Source organism: Euprymna scolopes, chromosome 2 (assembly GCF_053919585.1).
Source record: "Euprymna scolopes isolate OS-2025 chromosome 2, ASM5391958v1, whole genome shotgun sequence".
In the NCBI taxonomy this organism is placed as follows: domain Eukaryota; kingdom Metazoa; phylum Mollusca; class Cephalopoda; order Sepiida; family Sepiolidae; genus Euprymna; species Euprymna scolopes.
Genome location: NC_136483.1, coordinates 34,476,607 through 34,490,170, shown reverse-complemented (window position 1 = coordinate 34,490,170; position 13,564 = coordinate 34,476,607).

Here is a 13,564-nt window from a genome sequence, read left to right as displayed (position 1 = left end):
GCGAGCGTTACGAAGGGCAAGTAGTTAGGGCTAGGTTAAAAAGAGTCTCTAACGAAGCCGTGAACGTTGACGCTGTTGAGCGTAAGGCTGCCTTAAGACGTGGTTCGGACGGGTACATTCGGAAGGTGAAAAACCTGGAAGGACATACCCTCGTATCGACTCGAGAGATTTGCAATGGGTTTCGTCAACATTTGAAGGAACGCTTTACCCAACTACCCAGACTCCGCGGCCAGGAGTTTGGCAGCTATTTAGCCGGCTCGCCCCGCCTTACTGCGGACCGAGCAGCTAGCTGTGATGGGGTGGTTACAGAGCGTGAAGTCATTACTGCGTTGAAGCAGGTTGGCCAGAACAGATCTCCAGGGCTCGATGGTCTGCCCTACGAATTGTATTTGAGGCTGTCGCCCATGTTTGTTCCTCTTCTGACGGGTGTGTTTAACCACTGGTTTTCCCAGGGATCCATCCCTGGGCAGGTAACCAAAGGAGTGGTCACACTACTGAAGAAGAAAGAGCGGCATGGTGGGGAGGACTTAGATGATTACAGGCCCATCACTCTGCTAAACACAGAGTTGAAGATTTTGGCCCGCGTTCTTGCAAACCGACTGCAGGTTGTCATCGGTGATTTGGTCGAACCGGATCAGACTTGTTCTGTGAAGGGGAGAACGATTAAAGACAACTTGCACTTGGTGCGCACGATCATAGAGGGGTTAGAAGACGACACAGGAGCCGCGCTGATCAATTTAGATCAGTCCAAAGCTTTCGATAGGGTCGACCATGGTTTCTTGGAGTCTGTTTTGGAGACCGCCGGTTTTGGTCCGGACTTCCGCAAGTGGATTTCCGTTTTGTATCGTGACCCCACGGTAGCGGTACAAGTAAATGGTAGGTTGTCGGAGTCCTTTGGGGTCTCTCGGTCGGTGCGCCAGGGGTGTCCGCTGTCGCCTCTGCTTTATGTCCTGGCGTTGGAGCCCTTCCTTCGCAAGTTAAGGGACGAGACGACGAGACCAGTCCTACGCGGGATAGCTCTACCTGGCGGCCGATTTGCCAGGGTTTCCGCGTACGCCGATGACGTCACCGTTTATGTAGGGCGAAGGATCGATATTAAAGCGGTGATAGAGGCGGTCGATGAGTATGAACGTGTTACAGGGGCCATAGTCAACCGCAGCAAGTCCGTTGGCCTGCGGTTGGGCACTTGGACCGGGGTAAACTCGCTTCCAGGTGAGTTCGGCTGGACAGATGGCCCGGTAAAGATTCTTGGAATCTGGTTCGGGCCTGGGCTCCAGCTGGACAAAAATTGGTCGGAGGTACAGACAAAGGTCGAATCGTCAGTGGGGACTTGGATTCGCAGGGGTTTGTCCCTGAAGGGTCGTGCGGAGGCGTGCCAAACTTACGTCTTTCCGTTGATCCTTTACCACTTGTCAGTACTTCCTCTGCCTGCGGACCGCTGTAAGGCTTTGGAGCGACTCCTTTTCAGACTCCTCTGGAAAGGGGGAAAGCCGTATGTCCGTAGACAGGTCTGTACACAGAAACTCAGCGATGGAGGCTTGGGAATGCCTGACTTGTTAAGTCATAAGCACGCCGAAAGATTGGCGTTCCTAAGTCGGACACTGCTTGAGGAATTGCACTGGGTGCCAGTTGTGGAGCACGCTTTCCCACAGCTCGTACCCTCCCCTGCCGCCGAAGGTCGCAGAAGACCGGCGGGGGAACGGCGGTTCCTCTCCGAATGCCGAGCCGCCCTTAGGGCATTGCCGGGGTCCAGTGACCTTGCACGGCCTAGGAGGAGACTGTATCGGGATTTAGTAGTGGGGACCGCAAAAGATCCGCTGGTTGAGCGGCTGCACATGTCGAGGGAGGAGGTCCTCTCTCAGTGGAATTGGGCGCCAGCCAGTAGCTTTCTAAATAATTCAGAGTTTTCAATCACATGGAGGCTAGTCCGGAATGCGCTGCCACTTTTCGGCGTACTAGCCGGATTCTGCAGAGAGGATGAATACGTTCCTTTCTGCCCCCGCTGCGAGGAAGACGAAGATGAAACGAGGGAGCATGCCTTTTTTCTTTGCAGCGGAGTTCGGAGGCTCTGGGAGTACGTCGGAAGGGTAACGGCTCGCATCGACCCCGAGCGGTTGGTGCCACTTGATTTGGCGTACGTCGTCGACAACATGGATCCGCCGTTTACTGGGGAGAGACGATTGGTGTTTCTAGCGATCCTAGCAGTAGCTAGATTAGTAACGTGGATTTCACGTCTTGAGATTGTCCATGAGGAGCAATCTGTTTCGGATCGGGATCTGGTTGGTCGCTTTAAACATCAACTTAAAGTAAAGATCAGATGCGATTGGAAAAGATTGCACCGCATGGACTTTGATAGGAGATGGGTGCACAACACTAGTTTGTGCATCCGACGAGGCGCTAGGTTTAAGTTTGTTTTCCCACCCTAGTGGTATCTGTCAGGCGGTGCTAAGGTTCTACGGAACCCAGCCCCAAACAAAGTAACAGAGTAGGGATAGTTAGGTCCTAACCACCACGAGTGGAAAATTCTTTATTAGATACTAGACTAGGGCAAGTATGAAAGTTTGATCCCGTCCCTGAATTTATTTTTATCGGCAATAGGAGAGCTTCCAAAAGATGCCCAGTCCACCCTTTGTTTTGTCCCCGGTCCGTTTGCCCCTATACGTACATTTATCTTGGAAGACGCCGTCCAGTCCTGATGTTACCCATCCCTATCTAATTTATTTTCAAATATCGTCCCTAGGTCCCCCACTCCCCACTAGGGAACGACCTGCTTGCTTTCGACCTTCGGGACCGAAAGACAGTAGGCGCTCCATATTTAGAAATAGGTTGGGGGGATCCATTACTAACCCGACCCCATAGGCATTTTGTTAATTTGTTTTCTTTTCTTTTTGGGTGTATTTTAGTTTGCCCCCCTCCCCATCATCTCATCCCTCATTTTTAGGAAAAATTTTTATTTCCAAAAATCATATTTTCTTTTTGTTTGTACATATGATTTTGTTTTGTTGAATAAAAACATTTATTTCTTTCAGTTAAAAACGCCAACGCCATACGCTGGGGAGATTTTAAGTAGATAAACTCCATGGTAAGAATGATAATATAAAAAATAGTGTCTTAGCATAGGAATTTTAATAAAGTCTTCAAAGACCTAGCATAGTTTAGAATGACCCTCGACCCCCCCTTTCCCCCTACTGGCTTCATGCCTAAGTGTCTCTGGACCCCAAATGAGGGCCTGGCAGTAGATAATGCCAGGTCCGGGGCAGAACACTAAATAAAGGGCTTGGTTCTCATGCAAAGCTCCGCACTTGCTCACGGTTCCCCTACCGTTCGACGCTCGCGCAACTACTGTGACTCCAGTCCTTACACTGTAGCAGTCCAGTCCACCACCACTACCGTGGCTCCGGTCTCCACGCCGTAGAAGTCCACTACCACTACCGTGGCTCCGGTCTCCACGCCGTAGAAGTCCACTACCACTACAGTGGCTCCGGTCTCCACGCCGTAGAAGTCCACATCATCACCACGACTCTGGCCTCCATGTCGTCTGTACCTTTCATACACTGACTTCTTCCTTCAGTGTCAGTCCGATCCGAGCGTCCGTCCGTACTTGATGAACACTGAACCCTCAGTGTTGCTAATTCGTTCGTCTGTACCTCTCATACACTGACTTCTTCCTTCAGTGTCAGTCCGATCCGAGCGTCCGTCCGTACTTGATGAACACTGAACCCTCAGTGTTTGCTAATTCGTTCGTCTGTACCTCTCATACACTGACTTCTTCCTTCAGTGTCAGTCCGATCCGAGCGTCCGTCCGTACTTGATGAACACTGAACCCTCAGTGTTGCTAATTCGTTCGTCTGTACCTCTCATACACTGACTTCTTCCTTCAGTGTCAGTCCGATCCGAGCGTCCGTCCGTACTTGATGAACACTGAACCCTCAGTGTTTGCTAATTCGTTCGTCTGTACCTCTCATACACTGACTTCTTCCTTCAGTGTCAGTCCGATCCGAACGTCCGTCCGTACTTGATGAACACTGAACCCTCAGTGTTGCTAATTCGTTCGTCTGTACCTCTCATACACTGACTTCTTCCTTCAGTGTCAGTCCGATCCGAGCGTCCGTCCGTACTTGATGAACGCTGAACCCTCAGCGTTGCTAATTCGTTCGTCTGTACCTCTCATACACTGACTTCTTCCTTCAGTGTCAGTCCGATCCGAGCGTCCGTCCGTACTTGATGAACACTGAACCCTCAGTGTTTGCTAATTCGTTCGTCTGTACCTCTCATACACTGACTTCTTCCTTCAGTGTCAGTCCGATCCGAGCGCCCGTCCGTACCTAGTGGATGCTGAAAACTCAGTGTTGCCAATTGTCCGTCCGTTCCTCTCATAGCCTGAGGCTAACGTATCAGTAACATCTCAGTCGGACCCAAGTCAAACAATCACCCGCATCAGTTACCACGCCGATTCCTCCGACGTCATTCCAGCTTACGGCGAACCGACAAGCATCCCCCTTACCGAATACACCGGCGACGGATCCCGGACCAGCATCGCCCAGTGAACAAATTTGCATTTGCCACCCTTTCGTTTGTTTAAATAAAAGGCGAATCTTCGTCTTTAAACTAAACCACCAGAGTTTGTCATTTCTTCTTTGTCCTGTTGTTTCATTCCTTGTCCTTGTGTCTGATATATATTTAGTTGCACGGTCAGTTGGCTAACCACCTTCAGGCCTCCCCGCAACAGATGTTATTATCATTTATTCTGTGCTTTCACCTAACAAGTTCATAAAAAAGATATCGTTAAAAGGTAAATTTTTAGATTCCACCTCCACAATTTTCTTTTAAATGACGACTCTTAAAGGTTTCCGACCATGCTGAATACGGAAATCACATTGAAATTTTGCAGAAATAAGTAGTTATCGAGATATAAAAAGTTGTATTATGCATTGTATTCTTTGGTGGCCGTCTGTATTACGCGCGTGCGCGCCATAAACAAATCTACGCGCGTAACAAAGATGGCCGCCAAAGAATACAATGCATAAAACAACTTTTTATATCTCGATAACTACTTCTTTCTGCAAAATTTCAACGCGATTTCCGTATTCAGCATAGTCGAAAACCTTCACAAGTCGTCATTTAAAAGAAAATTGTGGAGGTGGTGGAGTGGAGTGGTGGTGGTGGATCTAATCTAAAAAAAATACCCAAAAGGAATATGATAAAATAGTGTTTTCTTTTCTTTTCTTTTTTTTTTATTTACTCAAGAGAATGGTTCCTATCCGTGACTGGTAAATTAGAAAGTTGAGTTGTGTGTCTCGTCCTCAACTGTTATTTTATTTTATAAAATATGGCGACTATTTTTTTTTCATTTACTATATCTTATTTTTTTAAGCTTAAAAACAAACAAGCAAACAAACACAAAACAAGAATACGGTTTAAGTAAAAATAAGTTGTTCGGGAGTAATATCGAATCTCTGGGTAGTTACCCAGAGATTCGATATTACTCCCGAACAACTTTGAAGCCTTTAAACTGACGAATAAAAAGTAATTTGAGGCTTGAATTAAACTTTAAAAGCACATGGCAAGTATTACGATACATGTGTGCTTCTAAAAAAAAATAAAATCATTCATTTCGCACGCGCCTCTGTCATATCAAAGAACCAAACTGATTTTTTGTTACATGGAAAAAATTATATAAGACGATCTCTAAATTTACGAGTAGACATTACAATCTCAGAAAGCATGAGTCAGCTGGTATAAGAAATGACGTCATTATTACTAGATATGCTAAAATTAACCCTTACAAAACGTGAGACTACACACGAACATTTTTGAGTAAAGGTGAATTAGGTGGAAATTAACTAAGTTAGCATGGGACTGCTGGTGGACATTTCGTTTACTTTTTTAAAACTAAATATTTTAAGTACGAAAAAGTGCCCCCCCCCAACAAATATATAACAAATAAATGTTATCAAAAACAAGAAGTAACTCTTCTACCTAGCTGAATAAGTTTTTAATGTTTTACTTTCTTTTAAATATTTATTCACTTCGAAAAACAAGCGCAAGCAAGTCGCTATGTCTCTTGCATCTTTGAAGTCTTGATAATGCCTAAAAAATAGAAAATCAAACGAAAGACTGTTAGAAACCCACCCAATAAATGTTACCGTTAAAATTATTTGATGGATTTTTAATTTTTATTTTCGAGTTTTTGACCGATTCTCGAGCGTCGAACGGAGAAAGGATCATGGCGTCATCTTTGTTTTCGTTTTAACATAAGCGCTCAGCATGACTTGCGGGGTTTGTATTACACAGATTCGAACAAGTTGTCAAAAATGTTATCAAAGGCAAGATAAGTTACTTTTCTACCTAACTGGGTACTTTTTTTTAGTGTTTTTTTTATCCAATGCAACATGTTTATTCAGTTCGAAAAACATACAGGGTTTACGGATGTATTGAAAAATTTAAAATGGTGCTGAATTCTCTGTTGAACACGGTAAGTTTGGTAAAATGAGTTAAAAATAAAAAATATACAAAATACTGTTAAAAACCCACCGAATATATGTCAGCCTATGTCACGGTAACATATTGAGCGAGTTTGTAACAGTATTTTGTCTAGTTTTTTAAAATTATTTATAACCCCTTTTTCCAAACTTACCGCGTGAAAGAGAGAGTCGCGAGCACCATTTTAAATTTTCCAATACATCGGTAAACACTATGTTTTTCGAGCTGAATAAACATGTCACATTAAATAAAAACACTAGAAAAATATCCAGTTAGGTAGAAAAGTAACTTATCTTGGCTTTGATAACATTTATTTGTTATATGTTTGCTTTATTTTTTTTTTGCCAACTTTTTCGAATCTATGTTATCCATTACTTTTTTTTACCACTTTTTCGTACCTCTGTCTATGATATACAACTCTACTCAAAGATCTTGATGGAAAATAGTATATTTTAGGAACACATGAACTTTGACTTTGCCACATGGCATTTAATTCTACCCCGAAATTTTCTATTGTCCAATTAAAACGACTTTCGAAGGTCACGATGGAAACAATGTTTAGGGCGAAAGATTTTCAAATAGTGGGTACGACGATCGTAAAAAAATCGAAAATGATTTTGTAAACTGCCATTTGGAACATCATTTTTATTTAAGTGCAGGTAACGTTGATAAATAAACGTGTTTAAGTAGACAGACTGCATCGACGGCCACCGATTTGTCACGTGACTCATATTTATGTAAAATACGGACTGACGGACTACTGAAAACTGAAACGAAATAAATATTTGTTTTTGTTTTTTTCATGGTTCATTGTTATCAAGTGCGACCTGATTTGACACATAGATTGACACATAGATTGTTTTTTATGTTATCAATAATTCGTCACAACTATATTTTTTGTAATGTTTTCATCCTGTTTTTTTTTCCTTTTTTGAATTTTGTTACATATTATTTTTTTATTATTAAAAAACTGCGCTAATAAGTCAATTGAAGAACGTAACAGTAAATCTATCGACATCTACGTGTCCAGTCGCGTCGTAGTTTTCTTTAATAAATATCATTTTCCAAACTTTTTTGAAGGTACTTTGAGTAAAAAAAAGAAAAAAGAGTGACTCAAGCATTATTTGAATCTGTATGAAAAAATAAATCTAACAAAAAATAAAAATATTTAATGGGGAATATATAATAAAAACAAATCAAAAAAGGGGACTCATGCAGAGAGTGATCCGTGCTGAAATAATAACGTTATTTAAAAAGCCATTCTTAACATGGGGAGGGTGTTTTTTGTTCCTATTCTGTACTTTAACCTTACAATTTAATAAAAAAAAAAAACATAATAAAACTTTAATTAAACGTGGAAATACGATTTAAAAAAATAGCGCGGCGCGGCGCGGATCACCATTTGCATTAGCACCCAAAAAAGTTAAAAAAACAAGCACGAAATAAAAGTATGAATCAAATTTAATTAAAGAAATAAAAACATCAAAAAAAAAATGTGTATGAGATATATACGAAGAAAGTGAAAGAAAACCTCAGGAAGCAGCCATTAAATTAAAACACGTTTACGCAGGGTCCACGTTCCCTGTGAAGTGTCGCAATTGATAATGAAATCATAAAAAAAAAACAATAATAAACAAAAAACAAAGCAAAGATGTATTTCGTTTCAGTGCCTATTTTCAATTTCCTATAGTCCGAGTTTTATATAAACACAAGTCACGTGACAAATCGATAGCCTTCGACACAATGTGTCAACAAAGTACATTTATGTGTCAAGATTACCAAAATGTGCTACTGCTACACAGTCAAGTATCATGGTGTTTTTCCTAACGACAAAAGCTATTTTTTCGACTGTGACAATTCTAGTAAATAACGTATGACCATTGGCCAGATTAAAATGAGTGCCATTGACTTTTATTATTTACTATCGAAATTAAAGAGTAATTTTTAACCTTGAAACTACTGGTGACAATCTTTCAGTATTGTTAGCAACCGAGAAACCGAAAATAAATAAATAAATAAATAAATAAAATACAACCTTCACCAAACGCATTAAAAATGATTCTTCTTTTTTTTTTTTTTTATCGACCCATACAGTTTTAAAGTGTGTGGTATAAGATTTATTTTCTCTGCATGTATGTTAAGTTGATTTATCGAAGCACGAAAACAATTAAAAAACGGAGTCGAGTTTTTGGAGGTGGTCGTTTAGCTTTGGATAGGTAGTAAACAACAACAACAACAACAACAACTTATCCTACCACTAACCTTAATTCCGGGCATTTTAAAGCAATGAAACAGTTTCATTAATACACCAACAACAACATAGGGTAAAAAACAACTACGTTATTTCTCATGTGTCAAAAGGGAGAACTTTAAAAGAATGGAAATTAAAAAATTAAAAAAATAATTAAAAAAAATTGAAAGTTGTTTTAGAACGTTAAAAGTATATAAGTCGATATGAAAATAAATCAAGATTATTTTGCCGGCTAATAGACACTTCTGGGTTGAATTAAAAGGGCAATGTATAAAGATCGCGACCATGTTTTCATCAAATATTATTAATTTAATTATAAATATTATTAAACGAGGAATCATTTCGAGTTAAAAATTGGATTTCGTTTTTAGATAAACACGACATCAGGTAAAATTTAATAGTCATTTTGTTTTGTCTTGACTTCAAGCACGTTTCTCTCAATTTTAGACGCATAATAGTAACTGGATTTTGAATGAATGGTACTGAAGAATAACGAAAACAACAACAACAACAACAACAACAGAAAACTACTTTTAATCATTAAAGGTAGTTTTCGTTATTAAAGTTTAATGCTTAAACATGTTTTTCTCGTGCTCTTCTATGGGCGCGACCTTTATAAATTACTAATTAAAGTTGGAAGATAAATAGCAAAGTTTCGAAATTTGTATATGGAGATTGATAATTCGTACTACTTAATTCACAGTGTTACTTGGTAGTTTCACAGCATTTTCAAGGGGCCATGTGAACAATGAAATGAAATTGTTCACATGGCCTCTTGACTAAGAGCATTAATTATTTCTAAATATCAACCTTCTGGAGATTACTATTTTAGCGATGATAAGGCTATGGCTGAAAGAAGGAGAATAATCTACCCCCGTGGATTAAATAATGGGTTCAGTTCGTAATTTTTTTAATAGATTCCTGACTTCGACATAAATATTCCCAAATTCGGAAAGGTACAAACGTTGGAGGTTACATCGGCTGAAATGTTGTAAATATAACAACTAAGATGTTAAGCGTAATCCGAAAGTCAAGTTGATTTTGTGAAACCGTCGCCAACAAAACAAAATACGAACAAATCCTACAAACTTAGAAAAAAAGGGTAAAATAGGCTAACTGGTATTTAATAAACATTATTTATGGAATATCAAATAATTTCCTACAAGCATGTTTTCTTATTTTTATTATCAGTCTCCGTTTCTGGCCAAAATGGTAATAATACACAGTATTATTGATAATTCAACGTAGTATATTTTATTAGTAGTATGCGTGTGGGCGTGGCAAGGTGTTTACTCTGTGTGTGTGTGTGTGTGTGTGTGTGTGTGTGTTTGTGTTTGTGTGCGCGCATGCGCGTGTAGACAAGACTTATGAATGACATTTCCCAGAATGCTTTGCGTGTATGCTAGTGACTTCTGCTGATGAAGAAAAAACAAAAATAAAAAACAAACCAACTGCGCAGATCGATGGCGCGCTTACAGATATTTTTTTCCGTACCTCTTTAATTATTTTCTGTTTCTATGTATTTAAACAAGTTTTCTTCCTCTACTTTTGTTGGAGATATCAATAGCTAAAGAGAATAAAAATGTTTGCTATAATTTTTTCCGTTTTCAACTTTGATTTAACTAATTCCCTCTTAAAAATATTTATTGTTATTTTACACCTTGAAATTCTGTAGTAGAGATTACATTTTTTCCACTCCTAGAATCAATTGTTGTAAAAGAAAAAATAAAGTAATTAAAAGTCTTTTTTATGCAATTATTATTTTTATTTAATTCATTTTTGGTACTTGTTTAGTTTAATCAAAACATTAAAAAATGAAAATATTGAAAAAAAAAAATATATATTGTACATACCCGTTATTAAGTTCTCATGAAAAGATTTCACTTAATGTGACTGATCAAGTAGTTTTTTTTTTCAGAGGAAAATCAAATTTTAATGAGATAGATCATATCCCGGCCATCTTGCCTATTTCGCGGACGCAGAGGAGGGGGCACCACGGGAAATAACTATTCATCACCTCTTAAAGTCTGTCACAATTTGACGAGATTATTTTGAAACATGGGAAGAAAAAATACCTAGATAAATTTTAAAATTTTTTTTCACTTATTTTACAGAGTTTCTGTCCTTTTTAAACCCCTTTTTCATTTTGCCCTTTGTTAATCCCTTTTTCGTTTAAAAGCACTGCATCTGGTAGTGGTACTGGTACGTACAATGTAATTTTTTTTTCACTATTTTCATTTTTTAATATCTTGATTAAACTAAACAAGTACCTCATTTTTCTTTATTTATACTTCATTCCTATTTGTATTCCATTCGTCAATTAACTTTTACTTCATTTATTAATCCTTAAATCCTCTATTTTTCTTTTTTTTTTTAATTCATTTATATTTTATTTATTTGTCATTTATTCCACCTTTTCTCTTTCTTTTTTATTTCACATATATTTCATTTATTTATCTTTCATTTCTTCTCTTTTTCTTTCCACTTTATAATAAAAGCCTTCATTTTAGTTATTCATTCCTCACATTTTCCCTTTAAATTCCTTTTCACTAAATAGCGTAACTTCCACCAAAAAAACAAAGAAACAAACAAAATAAAAACAAACGGTCTCCGAGAACTACTACTACTACTACTACTACTACTACTACTACTACTATTATTATTATTATTATTATTATTGTTATTATTATTATTATTGTTATTATTATTAGTATTATAACAACAACAACAACACTAATAATATTATTATTTTTTATTTTATTTATTTATTTTTTCATCGCCAAACAGCATATTAATCCTTTCGTGTGGGTTATTTAATATCGAAAATTGTATTGAGGGCCGGAGGAGGATCTTAAAAGCGTCACTAGCATAACTTTATTTTTTTTTTCTTTTTGATATTTTTTTTTTTTGTTTTATTATCATTTTCTATTTCCCCCCCTAAAGAATGTTTTAAAATTCTACTCCGGTACTCTTGTTACTTAAAGTTGGACAACTATTTTACTATAAATCTCTTTATAAACCATTTCTGTATGTCTGTGTTTATCGCCACTACGTGAATCATCATTATTATTTTATTTATTGTAATATAAAAATTTTAAAATCTTAATCAAGATAACAATTTTCAATTATTTGGAATAGGATGTTTTAATTTATTAACTTATTCTAAATTTATTACTTCGTGAAATTATTAATTTAATTGCCAAATTAAATCCACCAAAATGGTAATCTTTAAACTATCAAACAAATTCCCAAATTGTTTCTAAACAAATTCAATTGATAGTTTGGGAATAATAATTTTATCAATAGGAATTAAAACATGACCATAGTTATAGTTTTATAACAATCCTGTTTAACTAACAATTTGATGACCAAAACGAAACTGAAATCGGGTCCTTCCCTTTTTTAAATTGGTTAAAAAAATGGAAAAGCACTTCCAATCAAGGGGTTTGTTCAAAATATAAAAACAAAAACAAATATTGTATAAAATATAGTCTACATTAGATAATAATCTAGAAAAAAGCTAGGAATTACATAAATTCCTTTCAAATAAAATTTTCTAATCAAACTCTATTCATTTTTACTTGAAATAATAAGACATCGTTTATTTTAAATGTGTGCGTATTTATTGTTTGTGTGTTATTTTCTACATTTTTCTATTGTATGTTTATTCACGTGTTCTTCTTGAGAGGAGATATTTATTTTTAAACCTATATTAATTCAAAGCCATTTCGCTTGTAAACTGACTCGTCCGGACAGAGGGCACTGAAAAATAATTCAAAATATAGTCGTGGTTACAGTTTTTTTAATCGCTTATTTTTCTATTCAGGTGAATATATTTAATAAACAGATATAAAATTAATATGTAGTTCTCAAAAGTTACATATAGGTGAGACCCCACCTCCATCTCCCCAGTACGATTTTGTCTTAGTTTTATCAATGCAGCTGAAACTAAAAGAAATCTAATTGCAGATTTTTTAAAGTGTGTTAGACATTGTATTAATTTTTTAAAGTGTGTTAGACATTGTATTAATTACTAATTAAAAATTAGATCCTTATGCAGAATACGGACTGTGCAATTTAAAAAAAAAAAGAAAAGGATTTTAATGTTAAATTCACGTTTTACGCTATCTTGTGTTTATTAAATTGTTAGGTGAAAGTACAGAATAGTTACAAAACACCCTCCTTTCTCATGTTAAGAATGGGGTTCTAAATAATAACGTTATTATTTCAGCACGGCCTGTATGAATTATTTCGAATGTCTAGTGTTTCCTGTTTCATCCCCTTCTTTTCTGGTAAAGTGCTTAAACCTAAGGACTCAGTTCTGTATTTATAATTAAGATTGTTTAATTTAGCAACTTTTATGCTCCTTTCAATTTTATCCCAAACTAGCAATGGGTGCCCGGCGTTGCCCGGGTGTTTGGAGGTGTATGCTGAGCCAAACAAAACAAAACAAAACAAAACAAAACAACAACAAAAAAAAACGGTAATTTTTTTTTAACTTTGACCCCTATTATGACCCCTTAATATTTATTGTTTTGGGCTCAAATTAAGTTATTAAGTTATATCCATGTCCAAGGAACCAATATCTAAAACGTCAAGTGTTTAGACCCAAAATTGTCGGAGGAGTTTGGTAGAGTTCTCAAAGGTCAAATCGTTGAAAGTTGACCCCTTAAACAGCGAAATTTCTGGGCGAAAACCGATCACATCGATTTTCCAAAATCCCAGTACCCTGTATATCAAATTTCGAGTCCGTAGACTAAAAATTGACAGAGTTATTGCGTAGGGAAATGCACACACACACACACACACACACACACACACACACACACA